Here is a 21,407-nt window from a genome sequence, read left to right as displayed (position 1 = left end):
GCCGCCGAATTTCTCGAAAATTTGATTAAGTCATGGATGCCAGAAAACTCTCTCTCGCCGTGGTTTGCGATAGAACGAGCACATAGGGCGTTGGCCCCGTGCCCCCCACCGGGCGGCCCTCGGAGACCCATGATAGCGCGCTTCTTTAATTTCAAGGACTGCGACGCCATCCTAAGAGAAGCCAGACGCTCCCCTGACCTCCTTGGGGACAATCAGAAAATTCTGGTCTTCCCAGACTATACTCGGGAAGTCCAAACCAAGCGCTGATCGTATGAACACGTAAAACAGAAGCTAAGAGCAATGCAACTTTCATATATGCTCCTCTTCCCAGCACGCCTGAAGGTAATCCTTGCTGGCAAGGCGCACTTCTTTGAGACACCCGAGGAGGCGTGGGACTGGCTGACAGAACAAGGTATCGGCATCCGGAAAGGTCCACCTAGTACACCTGAGGGATTCCGTGAGATGCTTGCGAACACACGGGCAGACACATGGAGTGGTCGGAAACGCACCAGATCCAGACGGGGTGGACGAAAAAACTCTAGGCCAGAACAAACGAAGACACCCATCCTGTCCCGGACCCACCGCCCGGAGAGAAACCGGTGAACCACCCCGGGGATCAAGCCTCAGGAGACCGTCAAGGAGGCGATCGCCTGAGCCAATCCCCCGAACTTGGCTGACGCCAGCCCAACACGTACTGAGCTCCGGACCACCGGGTCACATCGACCAAACCAGGTGCCACCCCACATAAACGGAGCGGGACTACACCCAGGATAGCACCACGTGACACTCACCAACGACTTTATTAAGGGCAGAGGGGTTTTACTCTAATTAATTGCAATTGATCCGACACACAGGAGGGGTCCACCACTTCACTCGATGGCAGTCTACACGGCTGTCTTGCCCCTGTTGGGCATTAGGGCGACAGATGCTTCAAGGGTAGAAGTATGGGGTGGGGGGAAGTTGGGGAGTTTAAAGCTCACGTTAGGGCTTAGTGAAGTGGTTACGTTAAGTTATTATCGCAATACCTACACCCGTCACATAGATCCTTCTCGGTCCATAAACCCATCTCTGAGTCCCTACCCAGATCCCCGACCACCCGCCACACAACCATGGCACAAACAGTTCCCTCACTGACACAGATCCTTTCTTGGAATGTCAACGGCCTCTTAGATAAAATTAAAAGATCCGCAGTATTTAACACCCTGCGCAGGTATGCCCCTTCAGTAGTTCTCTTACAAGAGACACACCTACTCGGAACCAAGTGCCCTATCCTAGCGAGAGGGGGTTTTGACAAAGTTTTCCACGCGGGCTTCTCGAGGGGCTCCAGGGGAGTAGCTATCCTGCTCCATCGTTCGTTACCCATGGTGGTCACCTCCACACACTCGGACCCACAAGGCAGATTCGTAACGGTTACCAGCACTTTGCACGGATTACCGACCAATTTCGTATGTGGGTACGCCCCCCCGGCTGGCTTCGATGCGTTCCTACTAGACCTCCGCAGGACACTCATAGGCCTCCCGCAGGGACACACGCTTATCGGCGGGGATTTTAACGCTGTACTAGATCCTAAACTAGACGTATCCGGACCTATTTCTTCCACCCGAGCCGGGAGAGCAAACAATCTAAACGGTTGGACAACGGGACTGGGACTGTGTGAGGTATGGAGGACATGGCACCCCAGGGCCCAGCAGTACACACACACCTCAGCAGCCCACCACTCTCAGGCAAGGATCGACCTCGTGTTTATGCCTGCTCTGGACATCTCCAGAGTTACTGGTGCGGAAATATTACCTCGAGGAATCTCAGACCATTCCCCAGTGCGAATACGTTTAGGGAGCGCAGCCACGAACCAACGCCCGATATGGCGCCTAAACGCGTGGTACCTGCAGAATGAGGAGTATACCCTTGAAATCAGGGATCACCTTACTCAATATTTCGATCAAAATCTGGGGTCTGTCCGCTCCACGGGCACAATTTGGGCGGCATGTAAAGCCACATTTAGGGGCTATGCCAAGCACTGTATACGCGCCCGTGAGCGAGCACGAGACCTGCGGGTGACAGCTCTCGAATCCAAGGCCATGGCCCTGGAGCAGTCTGAGACTACTGCCACATCAGCATCCACCCTAAGGCGCCTAACAATGGTTAGAGAGGAGATAAAGCAGTTGGTTCTCGAGGCCGCAAAACACACCTGGAGGGCATCAGCGGCTCGCGTATACGGATGGGGCGATAAGAAGGGCAAACTCCTGCACTGGCTGGCCTCACGCCCACTAGCCGACAGAATTATCCCTGAAGTCATAGACGAGGCGGGCTCAATTGCAAAGACTCCCAGTGAAGTCGCTGCGAGCTTCGCCTCGTGTTACGCTCACCTATATGCGGCGCGCCCCCGCCCTCTGAGTGAAAGGGAATCTCCCCTTCTAGATGACGTGGCCCTCCCTGTAATCCCACGGGCGACGATGGAGATCCTAGACGAAGTTATTACCCTAGCCAAAATCACAACAGCCATATCCGGACTCGCAATGGGAAAAACACCCGGTCCAGACGGCTTTCCGTCCGAGCTTTATAGTAAATGCGGAGACATTTTAGGCCCCCATCTGCTCAACATGCTGGACAAAGTGGAGAAGATCGGCCGGTTTCCCACCGGAATAGATCAAGCCACAATAGTGGTGATCCCAAAGACACAGCCGCCATCGCAAGACCGCTCAGCTTATAGACCTATCTCCCTACTGAACGCCGAAATTAAAGTACTCTCAACATTACTTGCTGCCAGGCTGAAGGTAGTGCTTCCCTCGCTGATACACCCAGACCAGTGTGGCTTCATGCCTTCCCGCAGCACCAGGCACTGCATTAGGAGACTAAACGTCGCTCTGGCCCAACGCGGCACCTTAACCGGGTCCCCCCTCGCCCTTCTTCTGATAGACTTCGAAAAAGCCTTTGACACAGTGGATTGGTCATATCTAGAACATGTTCTAATAAAGAATGGATTTGGACCCAAGTTGTGAGGTCTTGTAAAACTACTTTACTCTAATCCAACCGCTCGTGTCCAGGTAAACGGAGTGACCTCTGACTCGTTCCCCATCCGTCGAGGGACCCGTCAGGGATGCCCGATATCACCGCTACTCTTTGCCCTCGCGATCGAACCACTAGCCAAACTGCTAAGAGAGGACCCACTAGTAACAGGCTGGACATGGCCCGCGAGCCCAGAAGACCGAGTGGCACTGTACGCGGACGATGTCCTCCTTTATCTTTCCAACCCAGCAAGGAGTGGCCCACGTGTCTTAGAACTCATGGACCTCTTCTCACAGGCCTCGGGACTAACACTCAATCCCAAGAAATCCTTGCTGATCCCTCTACACCCCTCTAGGGAATGTATCAGCTGGCAAAAAAACATTCCAATCCGCCGCAACAGTTTCAAATACCTAGGGGTTTACATAACTCTGCTCCCTGAATTAACTTGGGAACTAAACGTCACGCCACTCCTTAAGAAATCCAAAAAAGATCTCCAGCGCTGGCAGAACCTTCCGCTCAACACAATGGGGAGAATAGCGTTATATAAAATGATGATACTCCCCAGATTCCTATATCTGCTGCAGAACTTCCCATACCCAATCCCGCGAAAATGGTTCAACGAAATCGAGACAACGGCGCGGCAATTCCTGTGGCACGGCGCCCACCCCAAACTCTCCCTTGGTACAGGTCAGAGGGACGTTTACGAAGGGGGACTGGGAATGTCCAATGTATACTTTTATTACCTGGCTATGCACCCACTAGTGATTAACGACTGGCTATCAGGAGGTTGGACCGACCCTGCATACAGACTAGAACTTCAGACACTGGGCTATAATGGGGTCTTTGATGCCCTATACGGGGGTGTGATCCCGCAATTCATCCCCGAGGTGACCAGGCTGGTTCTCACAGGCTGGCGAGCGGCACAAAAGGCCACAGGATGGTGGTCTCGCCTAACTCTACAGACACCTCTTTGGCAGGGGAAGTGGTTGGGGGAGGTCTCTGCGCTGAGGGGATTTCGGAAATGGGACATTATTGGGATATCTACACTCGCCGATATCTGGGGCGACTCGCAAATTCGTTCATTTGAAGAGCTTCAGAGAACGCACTCCTTAAACAACACCCAATTTCACAGGTACCTACAACTCAGACACGCCCTATTAGTGCACGTACGGCCAGGGGACGACATCCCAGAGTATAGCCCGCTAGAAGCAAGGGTCATGATGGGACACCTAAACAAAAAGGGAATCTCCCAAATCTACCGCTCTATCCTCACTAACACGTCCCCCCCCTTGATGAGCTTCGCCAGAAATGGGAGGGCTGGGTGGGCCCTATCGGGGACTCGGAGTGGAGAGAGGTGTTGATGGCCCCTCGAACTCTAGCCATATCCACACGATTCCAATTATTGCAAACCCACTACCTTCACGCAGCTTACCTCACCCCTAAGAGACTCCATCGGGCCAAACTCCGACCCACAGACGAGTGCCCCCGCTGTTCCCTACCGGGAGCCGACTTTTTTCACATGGTCTGGGCCTGCCCGCTCATAGAATCATACTGGAGGTCAATTATAGAAGAGGTCTCCGAGGTGCTGCAATCAACAGTAGAAATCTCCCCGACTCCACTCTTGCTGGGGGCCATGAGCGAAATGGGGCTAAATAGGGTGAATCGAACATTCTTGGGAGTGGCCTGCCTAGTGGCAAAGAGAGATATTATGTCAGAATGGAAGGCTGTAAAAGCGCCGTCCCTCACCAAATGGAGACGAGGTGTGGATTGGTGCGCAAGGTGCGAAAAAACAATATACGAAGCGAGGGGGTGCCCTGACAAATACACTAGAGTGTGGGGACCTTGGGAAAGTCTACTGAACACTTGACCGACCTAGAGCAACGGATCTCTTCACACACTCCCCTAAACCAAAACCACCCGGGGGCGAGGGATTACACTACCTACAATCCCACCTCTGCTATGGTAGAGAGACACACCCATACCACACGAGACAACGAGTGGGCTGGCCCCCCTCCAGGGCCGTGAACACAGGGGCTACCACTACCGGGCTGTAGAAGTGGGATCAAACTTAAACTCTAACTACTAAACCAGATTTCATAGAGCATACTGGGACCAGAGAGGGGGACGAGCAAGAGGGAATTTACAGAATACTTACTTCAGAAGGTGTTAGGGTATTGGTATATGTATCTATGTTTGTATTTACTGTTACAATGCATCTGCATTGTGTTTTTGTGACTTATTGTTCGTTTCTAAAATAAATAAAAGCTCTTTAAAAAAAAAAAAAGGGGATATGCAAATTAGGCTAATTATAATTGGCTAGGTTAACCTACCTATAAGTCCCTAGTATATGGTAGGGCATGTAGGTTTGGGGATCACAGCATAGATAGTGCACCCATAGGTGCACTGCTGAGATGCCCAGTATCATTTTAAAGGCAGGCCTGCCTTGCTGGCTGCTTTTAAATTAAAGGTATATACAAATTCGACTTTGGAATTAAAAGTAGTTCCAAAGTCTTAAACTACCTTATTTTTACATATAAGTCACCCCTAAGGTGTGCCCCATGTGCCCTTGGGGCTGGGCACCATGTAACTATAAGCAGGGACCTTATAAGTGTAGTTTTATAAGCCCTGGTGAGATAAAAACAGCCAAATTCGTTTTTCCCTCACTGTAGTGAATGGCCTTCATAGGCTAGAATTGGGAGACTTTATTTTAATTTGTAAAAGTCCCCTTAAGTGACAGATACAAAGAGTTTGGTATCAAATTAATTGTTATAATAAATGCCACAACTTACAGTTGTTGGATTTAATATAACTTGTTCAGGTAAAGAGGTTCACACTTTACCTGAAAAGTTGCCAATTTCAGCCCTGCATTGTTTTTGCTGCTGTGCCCTGATTGGCCAGCCTCTTGCAGCCTGGCCAGGCTGCCTTGATGAGGTGTGAAGTGGCCTGGCTTCACACAAAGAGATGTGCCTGTGGGAGGGAATTTCCCCTCAGCAGATGGTGAGGCAGGAAGGGGGAGGGCTGCCAAACTGGTCTTCAAAGGCAGAAAAGGACATTTGGAGCAACCCAGCACCCCCCCACATCCTGCAACCCCAGACAACTAGGTGCCCCCTTGATTAGATTAGGAGAGGGCAGGAGAGAGGTGTGTTTATGATTTTTAGCCACACCAGTGGGTGGGCTCAGCCAGATATAACCTCCAAAAATCATTTTCAGCCATGATGGATTTTTGAAGAATGTTGCCTCCTGGGATTGATTTTTGCCACACTTCCCAGGACGTGGTCATCACAGGGGGAAGGACCCTGCACATGATGTATCAGGACCCCCCCTGTTTTTCACCCAGGAGCAAGGATAAAACTGACAGACCTGCACCCACACCTCAGATCCCCATCAAATTCCAACAAGGAAGAACCAAAGGAGAAGAAGGACTGCCCTGCTTGACCCCTGGCCTGCACTTGGAACCTGCACTCAGAAGGACTGCACCAGCTGCACACTTGGGCTTCACCACAAGAAGGACTTTGCCTGGCTTCAACTGGTTCAAGGAGGGACTTCCTGTTTGCTACAGGTGAAAAATTGCTAACCAGAGTCCCCTGCACCAACTCCTGAAGAAATCAACCAGCTGACCACTGCCCAGTGGCCAAAAAGGAGTTTGCCCCAGGTGCATTCTGGGAGTTGTAGTCCACACCCCCAAGGATCATCTCAGAGCTTCTGGCCCCTTAGGTGAGCTGTGGACCCCAAAAGAACCTTAAAAGAACATCTGGGAGAAGACCCAGAATTTTGGAGAAGTTTGGAGAACTTTTGAAAAAAAGCTCCATAGAGGGACCGACCCGCCGCGGCAACTCTAGCCGGCTTGCCTCAACCGCGGCCCGGCCTGATTTGCGGGTTCGTCCCGGTGAAGAAGATCTCCCAAAAAGAGACTAAGTCCGAACGTACAAAGTTGACCGGGACCTCCCAGCCAGTGTATCCGAGGAGGGTTCGAAGGACGTCGGATCAAGATCCAGGTTTACCCCGGTTGAAGGATTTTCAACTCGATTAAACGACTAAGTCCGATGTAAAAATCTCCACAGAGGATTCCCGCGACGCGTAACTGGGGAAGGGTTCCAGGAGGTCGGATTGGACTGGCAGGTTTGTCCTGCTGAAGAAAATCTTCAGAAAAACGACTAAGTGCGAAGGTAAACTTTTGACTGAGGCCTCCCGCGGGCTGTAGCCAAGCCGGGCTCCATCGTGGTCAGACCTAACCTTTGACTTTGCCCCGGTCGAGGTGCAACCAGATGACCCGATTGGCGCTTTTTGTTTCTAGGCGCTAAAAAAACAATAATTCTTTAAAAATTCATATCTCCGGTTCCCCTTATCCGATTTTATTCATTTTTGTGTAATTGTAAAGATAAAAATATAATCTATTTTTATAAATTGGTTTTGGATTTTTAAACTGTTTCCTGTGTTTTATTTAATTACTGTTTTTTTATATTTGAATGCTTTACACTCTGTCTCCTAAGTTAAGCCTTGTCGCTCGTTGCCAAGCTACCAAGGGTTGAGCTGGGTTTAATTTACTGAGACCTAACTGGACCTAAGTGGAGGTTAGTGGCCTATTGCTAAGTGTAGGTACCTACCTGCCCTTACCAATAACCCATTTTCCAACAGGTATGCCCTAGGTGGGGCCAGGGCACCCAGCTGGACATGGCTGGGCCCTAAGGGATGAGGTCCCCGGGGCCGAAATCAGCCCTGGGAGGGGCCGCAGCACCCTCCCAGTTTTAAATATGTATTTTGCCACGGAAGATGGTAGTTCCCAGTGACCAGGGGTCCACACAACCCCTGCAGCATGGTCTATTTAGCTGATGGTCCCCCCTTGCCATGCACTGCTAATTAACCCATATTTTATATGAGTCATGACATCTTCTATGGCATCATTGAAACTAACACTACAACATTTGGAATAAAAGTATTGATGAGGAAACTGTGCACAGAGGGAGAGCCACTTATAGTTATGTATGCGTGCAGGGGACAGATATGAAATTTCAGATTTTGATAGAAGGACCTGCTTTAAAGTTCCCACTGTGAAAACCTGAAGTGTTTGCTGTGTCTTGGCTGCAGCTGCAGAACTGCAGCCAAGCCACAGCAAACAGCTATGTCCCGGAGGTGGGCACCCCGGGACATACAAGGAGCCGGCCCTGGGGGGTGGCAGTCCCCAGGGCCATCAGTGGCTCAACAAGGAGGTCAGTGCGGCCCCTTCCAACCTGAAGATAGCCCCAGGAGTGGTGGCCCCAAGGGCTAATGGGGAGTCCAAAATGGACCCCCTTTCAATTGTTTTCTGTTTGCCCTGGGGAGCGGTGGCCCTCCTTTCTTTTTTTTTTTCAAATATTTGCCCGGGGTGATAGTCCCTGGGGTGCGAGAGAGCCACAGGCCTCCTGCACATCATTTGTTATATACATTACAAGCCCCAGGGAGGTGGTGGTCCCTGAGGCAGCGGGAGGGTGGCAGAAGGCTTCCCCCGCATTTCTAAAGAAACACCCCGGGACTTGGCCCACCCGGAGGCTTCATGATAACAAAGCGTGGGAGTCCACGCTTCATTGTTTTTTGCAGATCAGACCATAAACTAAAAAAAGAAATGCTTTTTAGGCCTGGGGTGGGTCTCTTTGGGACCCCACCACCAGAGCTAAGGGGTCAGGGTGCTTGTACCTTGGCCCCTTTTGTATTTTTTATTATTTCTATTTTTTTTTCTGGGACTCAGCTGAACCTGTGTCCCAGAATGGCTGATAACACTACTGTTGTTGAAGTGTTATCAGCCAATCAGATCTCTGCACGAGATCAGGAGGGATCGTGAATCCCTTGCATCCCTATATATTCAAATTTGGATTTCCTTGAATTTCTCAAAAACGTCTGATTGGATTTACATCAAATAACAAAAAGGGCTCTTTCTGGACCAAGAGCTACCTTTCTGCCAAATTTGGTGTAATTCCGTCCAGTGGTTTTTACAGCTCTAAATTACCTCCCCCCCTTTATCTTGGCCCCCGCTTGACGGATCACCCTCAAAGTTTCCAGACAGCAGCTCACATGACTGTCAACTTTTTTGGGTGTTTGTTGGCATGGATAAAATACTGTTATTCTTTTAGAGAAACGGATTGCAGTGGTTTCTTTTTTTTGGATTTATAATTTGAGGAGGATTGGTCTATGTTCGACCACTAGCACTGTCTAAATGCACCGTGTCTGGTCTATGACCCCTACATATATATATTGTTTTCAGTGCAAAAACCAAAGGTTGCAGGGAGGTTATAATTAGGAAATAGAATAATAAAAAACATTGAAATTCACTTAAAAAAAACAAAGGTAGCCAAAGGTTACAGGAATGTTATAGTTAGTCTCACATTTTAAAAGTATAAAACCATAGAAATTCAACTGTTATAGTTAGAGTTATTTCAAGTAACTATAACTCCTGCCCTTAGGTAACTATAACTTGTGCCCCAGCCATGCACTGCTAATTACCCCACAAATTACAGCAAGAAAAGGGGGCAGGGTAGAATACACAAAAAGAAAATCTAAATATGAAACTATTGCAAAATCATAGTTCAAGAAAAACAAGACAAAATGTAAGTATAATAATAAATAGAATCTTAACCACTAAAATAAATAAAAAACAAACCTTTTATTAACTTTAGTAATAGATACAGCAAATGTACAAACCAATAAATTAAATAAACATCAATAACTAGAACATTTCTCTTTGTCGACAATGAAATATAACAAGAATGAAAAGAAGAAAAAGAACAGCCCTCCGAATTTCAGTCCAGTCCCAACTAATCCCCAAAAATATATGTCAAAAAACGTAAATACATAACGTAAAACATGTGCAAATGTAACAATATTTTAATGACACAGACATAACAAACCTTATATTTTAATATTCTGTAATCCACAGATATAATGTAAACTTCAACATACATTAAATCATTTATTATTGTGGGATATGTCTATAGCAAAGAAAGCATTGCTAGTGAAACAATGCATTGGAAATCAAACTAAATATTATTCCAATACTTACTATGGCAGAGCCACCACCGAAACATATATTGTTCAAAGTGTAAGGGAGCACACTCATCCTCCAAATTTGAAGTTATGAACGGCCTGCAGGACTTAAGAAAAGCCTGCAGGAACTATAAAAAATATATTCCCCAAGTCCCTGAAGAAGTGACTGTGCAACTACTTCCTATAGAAAAATCTAAAAAGACCAATCAAGTGATCAAGGGAAATCACAAGAGGAACACCACGTGTATCCAGAACCAATAAGGAAATAAAAATCCTGAATATTTAAAAATATAACTCACTAACCATTACTGCATGACAATGACAATAATGGCAAAATAATAATTACCTATGCAGCTAAAAAGAATGTACTAATCCCACCCCAGTACAGCACATGGATTATGGATAGGTCATTTAAACTGTGGCCCCTCCACCATTAACACAAATATACACTACACATGGCTAGTACTACATCACATCTCTTTAATGTGGGCCCTGCTGTACAACAAGCTGCTAAACAAGTGCAACCTATAATAACATCTTAACACTAATGAAACAAAAAACAAATAATTACAATCCCTAAAAAATAATTATTGATTTTGAACAAGCTGCTATTTGCACATTTCTAAAAGTTACCCACATACAACATTACAAAGGTGCTACTACCACGTCAACCAAAGTACACATAGGCACCTAAAAATCTACATTTAGTATAGAATATGCCACAAATGCTGAATTAGCTGATGAAGTAAACAAATTATAGCATTCACCTATGTCCCTCTCACAGACGTAACTAAACATTACAATACACTAATACAATTCCCTTATCTCCAAAAATATGGAAACAAACTTTTCATTACTAATGGACCATTTCAAAGACACCTTTGTTGGTTGCCTACACTGATCAGCACAAAGGCAAAAACCTCAAATTCACATCCTTTGGTGGGCCTGCCCTGTTCAACTAAAATCCTGCCCGGGGGCCAGGGCCCGGTATGGAGGACAGAGCATCATTTATAAAAGAGAAGGGAATGTGAAGCTCCATCTCCAAGCCATTTAGTGGTCTCAGCACCGTAACCCTCGGATTTTATTTTTGAGGATGGATTGTGCAGCATCCCTTCCTAAGCCATAATTTGGCCCCTGGAACGTCATCCTCCGAGGATTTATATATTTTTTATTTGGGAAGAGGAGCGTGGGGCACCCCTCCCCAAGCCATATAATGGCCCCATCTCCTGGGGCTTGATGTCAGACAGTGTCTTGGGGACCCCATCTCCCGTGACACTGTGTTGTTCCCTCCTCAGAAGAGTGAAGGTAGGGAACTGAAAACGAACTCCCTACCCGATCTCTACTATGGTAGGATATCTGTGATACCACCGTCTTTTAAGAATAGTAAACTAACAATGCAGTGGATGAGTGGCACAATTTGTACTCAGGAATGTTCAGAAGTTTGAAAATTGTATGAATATCAATAAGAATTGTTACAATAAACATTTTTTTAAATGTTCAAAAATTGGAAACGTGAAAAAAGTAAATAAAGCTTAAATTAAAATATAAATCATATAACCACCTAAACCAAATAAAAAAAAACAATTTGTGCAACTTATATTAAATACTCCGACTCCAAACTTTACCACAGTGGGAAAAATTCGGGCCTTTGGCAGGGTTAGAATTTCTATTCTTGCACCAAACTTAACCATACTACGGAAAGTGTTGAACTTCGAGGGGGTTACATTTACTATTTCCACTCCAACCTTATTCAATTTGGGGAAATTGTTGGATTTTGGAGTAGTGAATTTACTATTCCCACTACAAATGTAACCACACTGAGGAATGTGCTGGAACTTGAGGGAGTGGGGATTACATTTACTATTATGACTCCAAACTTAACCACATTGGGGAAAGTGTTAGATATTGAGGGAGTTTATGTTTACTATTCCCACTCCAAACTTATCTCCATTGAAGACATTTTTGGACTTTATATTATTATATTACTATTCCCACTCCAAACATAGCTACACTGGGGAAACTGTTGGACTTTGAAGTGGATAAAATAACTGTTTCCACTTCAAACATACCGATAGTGTGGAAAGTGTTGGACAATGTCATTGAAAATTCAAATTAAAAAAGAAAAGCACAGAAGCAAGATTTTAAAATTTAAAAGTAAAAAAAAAATGATAACAAATACAAGGTTTTAATACTAAATTCAAAATGAAAACCACATTTGAAAAAAATGCTTACCAGTGTTTACAAGAAAAAAAAAATCAATAAGTATTCAAAAGATTTTACAAAATGAAACAAAACACAAACTAAAAGTAACTAAACAATACAAACTAAAATATATTTTAAAAAAATTAAAACCATAGGGCCCGATTCAAAGATAAACTTCAACCAAAAGTCTAAGTTTATGACTTTTGTAGACACAAAGGTAAGTTACGAGTGGTATCTTTATGTCCTCACTCGGGTGGAGTTTCCGCACTCAGAGCAGAATATCCACACTCTTGGCAGAGATTCCACACGCAGGGTGGAATTTCTGCAGTTGGGATGAAGAATACACCTTCATGGCAGAGTAATTGCAAATACAACCACCTGCAGACAATGAATTCATCTGCAACCTTGCACTACAAACCACATAAAAGCAACACACTTTTAAGGCTCTGGTCTTTCTACACTGACACTTGCCTATTCAGTGTCTGGAAAAATTGCCCACACTATGCTAACTTTGAGGAGGAAACACAATTACCATGAGGAGGAGACAAACATGATTGTCACCTTTGTAGTAAAACACTACAAGAGGTTGCATGACCTTCTACCCACTACACCAGTGCAACCCAGAAGGCAGCCTTGTGGCAGCAATTGGCAACTGCAATTACTGCATTGGGGAATGACGTCTGCACTGTCACTGACATAACGATGAAGTGGCAGGATGTAAAGAGGTGGGTAAAGGAGTACACCAGGATAGAGGTATCCAGCGCTCTCGCTGGTGGACAAACGGGACCCCATCTTAGACTCACCCAACTTGAGAGGGATGTCCTCTCCAACATCAACCCCCAACTGCTACATGGGCTGTATTAGACTGCTGAACAGAATGTGGTGCCAGGCAACATGTGAAGAAATATATAATGATGTAAAAACATAAATTTGTATAATATACTGCAAATGTGACAATGTAAGTCAGTTCTTGTCTCTACCAGCTCTTGCCAGCCCCAGCTTCAAGGTTCAAGCTGCCAAACAATTGCAAAACAGCTGCAAATCAACCGTGAAACAGCCGCAAAACAGCAAACTGTGAATCTCCATCTATAAATCTTAAAGCTGGAAGGCAGCAAGTTTGGTCTTCTGCCCACTGCCCTGGCCCTATTATGAGTTTCCACTTGCTGGACCAGAGGGAACTACCCACAACATTGACACTGGCTCAATTACTAGCGGACATGGGAGTTGTAATCCCCAGGGCAGTGCTGCTTGCAGCGCTGCCCTGGTGGATTAAGACCGCCAGCACCACCAGGCTATCGCCCAGCGAAAAAGTGTCAGTGCCGGCGGTCGGACAGTGGCACTTTCCCCGCAGTCGTAATGTGGCTGTCGGACCACTGCATTGGTGGCAGTCTGACCGCCACCACGAGTCTGGTGGTCCTAGGACTGGCAGACTCGCAATGAGGGCCTTGTTCTTTAAATATAAAATACCTCTCAGTCCTGCTCACCCTATTGGCCCAAAATCTTTCTTTTAGGAGCACTGTAGATTTTTTACTGATATTAGAAGGGCTAGTCCACAAATCACTCATACCCCAGGCGTTTAACCAAGTTTTCACATATTTCAACCAAGGAGTACTTTTGCTGTATTTGAGCTCCAGAATCTCAGAAAAGGACTCTTGCAATGGAAGTGACATTTTATTAGCCCATACTCACTTCCAACACACCAAACATCGTAAAGCCGCAACATGAGTAATGTTGTGCAAGCCAACATTCGGCCGTATAAGGGGTAGAACCACAACTGACCTCATAAAGCTGTTCCCTACTTTTCCAGCTCCCGCAGAGGAAGTCTCCCAAAACTCTGCACCATAAAGAGCAGGAATAAACCATTTTGCCTGCTAGATTTCAACAGTTGGTCTAGCTGGTCTGAATCTGCATGTTTTCCGTCTTCTTAATAATGTAAAACAGATTTGTTGAAGCTGGCTTTTGGAAAGCTATGGCGACCATGCTGGTGAATGTGCAAGCCTTACCCCTAAATAGTCAAATTCTTTGACTTGCTTGGGATGTGTTCCATCCAACATAACGTTACCCTTGAATGATTTTTGTGGATTAAATGCCATGAACTCTGTTTTATTGATATTAATCTCTAGGCCCAAATCTGTACATGCCCTAGAAAATCTATTCAAGAAGTTCTGTAGGCCTAGTGGTGTCCTTGATATTAATATTGTATCATCAGCATACATCAATGATCCTACTTGATTACAAGGTAGCTTGGGGGGGGTCTCCTCTACAGCCAGTCAGAGAATCTATTAGCCAATTAATATACAAATTGAAAAGGGGTGGGACCAATTCACACCCTTGCCTAACTCCCCTCTCTACTCTGATATGAATGGTAAGCTCCCCATTTGGCCCCATCAAATTAGGGCATAGTTCATGTGATGCTATCTTATGATACCCGGTAAGAGGTATTTCGAGACATCCAACCGATCCAATGTCTCCCACAATTTCTATCTGAAATGAGGCCAAATTTCTATCTGGAAATGAGGCCAAAGGCTGCCCGTAGATCCACAAAACCACATATACATGTTCTCTCTTAATTAATATATATTTAAAGTATAAGCAGGAATCTCAACAATTGATCTAAGGTACCAGTATTTTCTCTAAATCCTACCTGGATAGGCATAGCAAAAGGAAGGTCGAAGGGAGCGCCAGGCCCAAATGGGATCCCCCCCTCTTCTGTTTAAACTGGACTCTGACTACTGGGCAGGTGTACTTAAACCAGTCTTTGAGCATATCCTTTACACAGAACCAATGCCAGAATCTTGGAGGGTGTCTATAATCTCGTCAACTTACAAGAAAGGCAATAAAAGTGAAGCAAAAAACTATAGGTATGCCGCCTTAATTGATAACACCAAATACTAAGCCACCCTTATTTTAGATGAGCTGATGGACTGGGCAACAGATAATGCAGTTATCCCCCTTAACCAAACTGGCTTTAGCAAACATGTGGGTACAACCACAAATATTCTGACTCTCTCCTTTCTGATAGATGCTGCAAAGGCTCTTAGCTCACCATTATATGCCTGCTTCATTGACTACTCTTCAGCCTTTGATCACATTGATAGGAGAAAAAATAAATCTTTGGGGCAAGTTCGCTAAAAGAACTATTCAAATGGACCTCTTGAATCAACTGATTCTTCTGCACGCTGATACATGGGTCCTAGTCAAGCTGGGGACAGGTGATTATCTGTTGAGTAGAATACCAACTTCAAAGGGACTTATACAGGGCTGTATTTCATCTTTTTATGTCAGACCTGCTGTCTGAATTTTACAATTGTAACTCCCATAGCCCTAGGATGGGTGGATATACACTCTCAAACTTACTATACACAGATGACCTTCTGTTAATCAGCCAAACACCGGTTGGTCTCCAACGTTTACTAGATGCCACTCAAAAGTACTCTCTTGAAAAGGGCCTGAGTATAAACTTTGATAAATCCAGGGTCATGCAAATGAATAAAAAAAGGGTCCCACAAAGGTATCACTGTCATCTGGGAGGAGTACGGCTAAAGCTAGTAAACAAATACAAATACCTGGGGATCATAATTGACATCAAGTGCACGTATGTTCCACAGAAGGAGGCCCTGAGAAGAAGGGCAAATGAAGTAGCAGTGGCTTTAAAAAAAAACTAAGAATAAAACAGCCGGCCAAAGCCAGACTCCCCTGATCAAGATAACATAAGCAAAACTCCTCCCTATGGGAGTGAATGTATGAGGGGGCAAGACACCAGCACCTTGGACAGTATTACTATCAGAGCAATGAGGATGATGTTCAATCTACCAAAATATACATCGCGGACACAAATAAGGCTGGAATTCGGACTCCAGGTGCAAAAGCTTGTGCATAATGGAGCATATATCAAAAGCTAGTTTAAGATCAAGTAAGCAAAGCTTGGCACTCTGAATGCTTACTGATGGAACAAACTGTAGTCAAAAAAGGTTGCCCAGCTCGGGCCTATCTTCAGAAATCAATAGAATGTTTAGGCCTAAGCAAAATGTGGGTGGCCTCAGAGCAATATCATAGCTTCAAGCAATTGGTCAACAAAACGGTCAAGAGGATCTCTTTGGTAGAGGACAAAGCACTGCTGTCAAGAAGGACACATGGATGTTTTCACTGCACAACTACTCCATGCCAGCTCCACAACTTTATCTAGGTACAGAGTTCTCTAAGGCAATCAAAGAAAAACTTTTACAGTACCAGCTTGGTACCCTTCTTTCCTTGCTGCACTTACCACCACGGATGCGCCCATAATCTGATGTTACTTGTCGCTTGTGCAGTGCAGGAAATGAGGGCACATACACTTGCTCTGTATGTGTGCCAAACGCATACATGAACGCAGACTGTTATTAAAGCACCTCTTTAACATCAATGGAATACGATCATGCAGACAAGCAGTACAAGAGTGTGGGCAGAAGAGTCCAGTTAGCCTGCTGCTTTGTGAAATTCCTGAGTATTGCTCATAACAAGCTAAAACACTTTGATCAGACACCTGATGAATAGAAAGCTGTCTATGCAAATACTGATGTGCTCTAGCTAGAAATGGATTCTAAGGTTACAACAATATTCCAGGGCAATATATTGGTCTACAGGACAGAGTAATTGTTTAATCAACTGCTAATTTGCACTACTAATTAGAACTTTATTTCTTTCTATCTTGTAGAACGGGTGCAGTAAACTGAATAAAGCACACAAATGCTGATAATTTTGCACTTTAGTTATCCTAATATACATAGCACTGTAGAACCATACAGCTACCAGTGTCTAGTAATTATCATCTTACTATGAACTGTACATTTTAGGCCCCTGTTCTTAGGATCAGTTCTTCCTAGCCGTAGACAGTATTTTTTTAACATAGCGGTTCTTAGGATTAATTCCTCCTAGAGGTAGAGAGTTTTTTTTACGTCACTGTAAATTCTACTCAATGGGTCCAATTGGCTATATAGAATGTTATGGTCTTGCAGGGTTTTAATGCATCAAACCCCAGGATCTTATTATTGGTATAAGATAAATGTGAACCTTCAGCTTTTTATTGATCATGTATTATATCTCATTTAATTGTTGCAATGGTTTTAATTAATCATGCAAATACATGTTTCTTATATAGTGAGTTAGACTCTCATGTGTCTCATTTTGGAAATTGCACTAAAAGTCCCAGAATCCTTTGTGACAAAAGTGCTAACATCCAGTTTCTCATTCACAAACAGTGGTTCAATACTGCTGGTAAATGTATTTCACACTGGTAAATCACACTAGAACATGTGCCTGAGTTGGTAACCATCACCATTGTCTTGTAAATTCAATTGAGCAAATATGTGAACTGTTGTACATAAATGTTATTTGTTGGTATTACCTGTTAACTTCTAATTTACTTTGCCGCGTAGAGCCAGAACGGAGTCACGCACTGGAACAGAGGTCCCTGCCTTTTCAGGAAGGCAACGTCATGGGGCACACCAAACCATTCCACCAGCACAAACTGGTACATACATCTGGTCTGAAGAGGGACCCTTCTACTACCTTGTGATCCAACAACCTATACATATTTTACATAGATTCTATCAATAGTCCCAAAAATGTGAAATGAACAAGGAAATGTGGCACATTGTATGTGTCAACTTCAATGTAAACTAAATACACTTATATCATTTTAGGCCCTGTGACGTTATCCAGAAAAACATCAACAGTAATCTCTGCTCCACAGACGGGTATTGCATCTGATTAGGCACCACTCACTGGGCTGATGGCAGGCCCTGCTAAGTAAACTTCAGAAGGAATGTACAAAAATATCTCTCAAATTTTGCATGATATGTCAGTACTATGTGGTGTGTGTCCCATATCCCTGTACTCGCTCATTTACAAATGCTCAGATATGGCTCAGAAGAATATAATATTTCATAACATGTTAGGTAATGAAAGTTTACTCAACATTTATGCCAAATTCAGATACTATGTACCAAATTGCCTATATTGTCTCATCTTGTCATAAAACGTATTCATGGACTCGCTTTAGTTATGCCTAATTGCTTAGCACTCTAGAAATCACAATGTCTTTTCCTTGCTTTCTTGTACATTGCAAATGTTTTCCTTTGTGCCATTGTTTTGAAACCCACTGTAATTTCACTTGCTGTGCAGCCACTTTCCTTGGATTCTGTGTATACATTCTCTGACTGATCAGTAGGCACAGCAAGTGCCAGGTATTGTTTTCTGTCACCCAGCAATCGCTCCCAGGCTCCTAAGGACATAACACATTAGCCCTCCAGGGCCTGCAGCATGTGTAAACTGGTTTTACACTTCACTATGAAGACTACTTGTCTGCGCAAACAGAGGTATGGGGTTCTCCACTCCCAGAGACATAAATAATAATAATAATAATAATAATAATAATAATAAGCCATACAATTATAGGGTAAGGTCAGGCTACTAGATTTGCATTATCGTGGCACTATTTGTGTTTACTAACTGCTATTCTGATATTCATAATTATTGCCAGTACTGTAATCCCATCTAATGTGCATCATATAGTGTACTTCCATTGTGTCTTTTTTACTGTTGCTGTGGCTATGTAGGACTGGCCTGTTTTCTTCTGTTCCGTGAGAGACGGGGCTAGAGTGCCGTGCCTTTTGGGTTTCCACAATTACTTGTCACTGTGTAAGGTTAGGAAGGCAAGTAAGACACTGTGAGCTAGTCAGGTATTTTGGTATGACAGTACTGATTTGGCAGAAATGGCTCAGACACTGCATTCTGACATTCTGTTGTCCCAAGGCACAGTTCTGTATAAGCAGACTCCCTGGAACAATCTAAAGATGAATATGCACAACTGGTTTGAATGCCTTTCCCATGGATTCTCTCAAATGTATTCCCTGGGGCAAATATGTATGGTCAGTGATGTGGCAGAGGCTCACACCGATGCCAGCAGGGTGGCAGTTGGTGTTGGGGGTGAGGGGATTGGGGAGAAGGTGGGTGTAGGTGAAGCAAAGCATGTACATCTTGTGGGTAAACAGCACAATGTGAAACCTGGGGATGTATGATTTATCCCTGCTCCCCACGTAAACAAATTTTGTGATCATAGGCAATTGTTTCATTTCACTTGGCTTCCCCTTTCAGCATGATTACATATCATAGAACCCTGAAATACATGGCTTCAGGATGTGTGCTGTTCAAAACGTTCTCCAGTGTTTGATGTCAAGAATGATTATGTTTATGTTTAATAGGAACACAGGCTACCCCAAGAGTGCACATTACAACCCATTCACCTCCACTTCACCTTCACTTTTGGCAATATTGGGGGTCATTTTGACCTCAGCGTTCTTTTTTCAAGACCGCCGAGGGACCGCCGTGCGGAAGACTGCCTGTGCAGGCGGTTTGCCGCTCGGCCTATTATGACCGTTGGCAGCTCTCCGTCCCTTTACGGACGGAGAGCCGAAAACAGCCATACTGGCGGGAGGCGGGGAAGTGGAGGTTGCTCCACCTCCACCGCCACGCCAACAGAACACCGCCCAGCGAATCACGTCCTGTGATTCGCCGTGGCGGTGTTCTGTTGGCGGTGTGGTGTCGGCGGAGCTGCCCCCATGGCTCCCGTCCCTTCCCGGAGGATCGACGGACGAGGTAAGTCGATCGTCCGTTAGGGGAGGGGGTGGGGGGGTGTTGTGTGTTGTGTGCTTGCATGGGGGTGTGCGTGTGTGTATGTAGAGGGGGTGTGTGAGTGCGTGTATGCCTGCGGGGGTGTTGTGTGTATGGGAATGAGTGCGTGTATTTCTGTGGGTATGTCTGTATGGATGTGTGCGTGTATGTTTGAATGTGGGTGTGCGTGACTGTGTGTGTGGATGTTGGCATGTATGTCGGGGTGTGTGCGTGTGTGTGTTGGTGGTGCCTGCATGCGTGTCGGGTGTGTGTGAGTTATGTGATGTTGGGGGTCGGGGTGGGGAGGGGTGCCCTGCCACCTTTGGGGGGTGGCAGGGGTGGTGGGGGTAGGGGAGGGAGTGGGGGTAGGGGGTTGGGGGAGACCCCTATCAGTGCCAGGGAAGGAATTCCCTGGCACTGATAGTGCTTACCGCCATGGATTTTATGGCGATTCAAACCGCTGGAAATCCACAGCGGTAAGCCGGGTCCAAATACCGACGGCGGTATAGTGACGGCTGCCGGGCCGGAGACCCAGGTCTCCAGCCCGGCGGTCGTCTCCGCCCTGGCGGGCGGAACGGAGAACCGGGGGATGACCATGGCAGTAACCGCCATGGTCATAATTCCCCAAGGTAAGGCCGCCAGCCTGTTGGCCGTCTTACTGCCGGTTCATAAACGTGCTCATGAATTTAGCATAGAACTCTCAAAGTCCTAAGAAAGATAACAATTGCTCCTTGTTTTTAGGTTCTGGTATCTCAATTATACTTTTGATTAGGCTAGATTTGTGTTTTATTCCTTTTTCCAAAATGACATGACCAAGATACACTTGTCTTTATGCAACGTGATCCCTCTTTTCTCAAGTATTCATAACACATCAGTCAACATTCTGTCATGCTCACTCTCACTGTATGAGAATATTAAAATGTTGTTTTGAAAAACTACTACTTGTGGAAGATTGGTGTATATACTTCACATGTCTTTGGAAAACCGCTGCAGCAGACGCTACGCCGAATGGCATTTTGCAAAATTGAAAGACAACTTCCAATGTGACAAAAGCGGTCAAATGCCGAGATTCCTTGCCCAGCTCCACCTGATCACACCCTGCTCTTAAATCCAGTTAGGTGAACCAGCTAGAATGTCCTATCTTAGTGATCAGTTCTTCAATTCTTGGTAGCAGGAGGTTGTCCACCCAAATAGTCCAATTGACACTTCTTAAATCTACACACATTTTGAGCCCACCTGACCTTTATTTTACCAACACGACAGGGGACAACCATAATGCTGCCTCTACCTTTTTAATTATACCTTGCTCATACATGTTCTTTAACATTTCAGAAAGGTTTTTTCTCACACTTAACGTAATGTTGCATAACTTGTGTTTCACAGATGGCACACCTTGTTTAACCTTTATGGTATACGTAAAGTATGTTATCTTCCTTAATTTTTCTCTGAAGACACTACTGAATTTTTCTACTTTCTACTTTTACTGATCCAATTCTATTCTTTTTAATTGTGATGGACTTATCTAAATTAGGGCT

Source organism: Pleurodeles waltl, chromosome 5 (genome assembly GCF_031143425.1).
Source record: "Pleurodeles waltl isolate 20211129_DDA chromosome 5, aPleWal1.hap1.20221129, whole genome shotgun sequence".
NCBI lineage: Eukaryota > Metazoa > Chordata > Amphibia > Caudata > Salamandridae > Pleurodeles > Pleurodeles waltl.
Note: the sequence above shows the minus strand (reverse complement) of the source record.